Below are 2,615 nucleotides of genomic sequence, written 5' to 3'. Positions count from 1 at the left end.
GGGTTTGTGCCGTGGCCATCCCCCCCCGGGGGGTGATTTCCCACTTTCTGTCTCTCTGTCTCTCTCTGTTTTTCTGGCGAGCGCACTCACCCTATAGCAAAAACCTCTCCAAAAAAAAACTCTAAACAAATTAAAAACACGACATATATGCAGTATAGTTCCAAGGCACCATATACAATGGGGTTACTAGAGACAGCTACTTAGTCCGCATTTATGCCTAATGATTGCCAAGTGTTAGGAAAGACATGCTTGCTGGGAGGAGATTATCTTTTGTGGAAATCTAATTGGTCTGAGGAAGCCCGATAGCAGGCAAATAGGAATCAACAACATGAAGTATCTATCACACTTGAAATGCTGACTGGAACAGGAGAGTATACTGGTACTGGTACTGGTGCACAAACTGGATGCACTCCACAGGCATATCAGCAGATTAACATATGCTTGAGATGCTAGAAAAGGCTTCCCAGTCAGGATCGAGGGACGAGCAGTTCGATCAGTGCATGACAGGTGCCTCGTGAGTTATATCAAGATTTTATTTCCCACTCAACACAAGCCATTTCATGGCTAGATTCTAACCAGGACACAAAACAAATTTTGTTTCAACAATTGCCTTTTTTTTTTTTTTTTTTTTTTGAGAGATTTTTTTTTTTTTTTCACTGTAGGGCGCGTGCGCTCGCCAGACAGACAGAGATAGACATAGAGACAGAAAGCGAGAAATCACCCCCCAGGGGGGATGGTCACGCCGCAATCCCTTCTCCTCCATTCTCCTCTCGGGATCTTGGGCACGCACGCACACACACCCGGCGTGAGTTTTAAGCCACCGGGTCCGGGACACGAACCGCGGTCGACTACGTGGGAGTCCAGCGACATAGCCATTACGCTAACTGCTGGTTCCCAACAATTGCCCTTTGAAAATACTAATGCCTCTTGCACAGCAGCTTTTACCCCTTTTAAAATTATATTAGACTTCTCCAGAACATTGAAAAAAATTATAAGACAATTTTTGCTCATCTGTTAACCATATATTCATGAGCTCATGAATACTAAAAGCTAAAATTGCTAAGAATTTAAGTATTCTGGTAAATATATAAAGTCCTACGTACAAAGTTACAACCTTAATGGCCTTTCCAGAGGCATCAAATTCTCTAGGCTAGTAATAAATAAACAAATAAATAAAAATAATCAATAAATAATAATAAAGATAATTATACTAATGTAATGCCATTAGTCGCAAGTTAGATTATCTTTAAATACTGTGTATAATAAAAACAACTAATTGTTTATCTGTCCAGTTTGTCTGTTCTTACTGTTTTTAGTTTTATAATTCACAGTTTCAAGATTGCTTCCCATTACGCTAACTGCTGGTTCCCTTGTTTGCCTCTCTTTACACAGGTAGGAATACCCTCCTAACTCTTTCCAGAATATGTTAATGCTATTCTTAAATTTATTTTATTAGATGGGAACCAGCAGTTAGCGTAACCATGTGTGTTTTGTTTACTGGGTATTTACATTATAGGAAGGAAGACATTTTTATTTATTAAAATAAATGGAATACTTGTAACTTCTTGTTCCAGATACAGATTTTTATAGCATCACAATTTTTTTTCTTATGAATTTACTTTTTCTTTTTTTAGAGAGAGAGATTTTACTATAGGGAATGTGTGTTCATGGGATAGAGAGAAAGAGACAGAAAGCAAGAGATCCCCCCCAGGGCAGATGGCCACACCACATTCCCTTTGCCTCCATTCTCAAGATCTTGGGCACACATGTACATACACCCAGCTGGAGTTTTAAGCTGCCAGGTCCAGGACTCAAACCGTGGTCCACTACATAAGAGTTCAGCAAGGTAACCATTATACCATAACACCGCACAGTCTGCTGGTTTCTGAATTCATACTTCCTTTTTTTTTTTTTTTTTGAGAGATTTTTTTTTTTTTTTCACTGTAGGGCGCGTGCGCTCGCCAGACAGACAGAGAGAGACAGAGAGACAGAAAGCGAGAAATCACCCCCCAGGGGGGATGGCCACGCCGCAATCCCTTCTCCTCCATTCTCCTCTTGGGATCTTAGGCACACACACACACGTGCCCGGCGTGAGTTTAAGCCACTGGGCCTGAGACTCAAACAGTGGTCGACTCCATGGGAGTCCAGCAACACAGCCATTACACTAAGGTCCCATCCTGAATTCATACTTTCTAAGTGAAGATTAAAAAATACAAACTAGGGGGAAGAATAGGCTTTACTAATCAAATGCTTTTTTTTTTTTAATGATAAGATTGTTTTATCTCTAACATTAAAGATGAAAGCTCTGGGGTCAGCATATGGCATGGTGGTTAACGGAGCTGGACTCTCACCTGGCTGGTCAAGGTTCAAGTCCTAGACCTCGTGGCTTGCTTTCTCACTTTCTCTCTCTCTCTCTCTCTCTCTCTTGCTCTGTCCCTCTCTGATCCAATAAAAAAAAAATAAGTAAAATAAAGTTAAATAAAATTTTGTTTTGGAGAGATTTTCACTATAGGGCACGTGCGCTCGCCAGACAGACAGAGAGAGACAGAGAGACAGAAAGCGAGAAATCACCCCCCAGGGGGGATGGTCACGCTGTAATCCCTTCTCCTCCATTC

Source organism: Tupaia chinensis, unplaced genomic scaffold (assembly GCF_000334495.1).
Source record: "Tupaia chinensis unplaced genomic scaffold, TupChi_1.0 Scaffold000330_1, whole genome shotgun sequence".
Classification (NCBI taxonomy): Eukaryota; Metazoa; Chordata; class Mammalia; order Scandentia; family Tupaiidae; genus Tupaia; species Tupaia belangeri.
Note: the sequence above shows the minus strand (reverse complement) of the source record.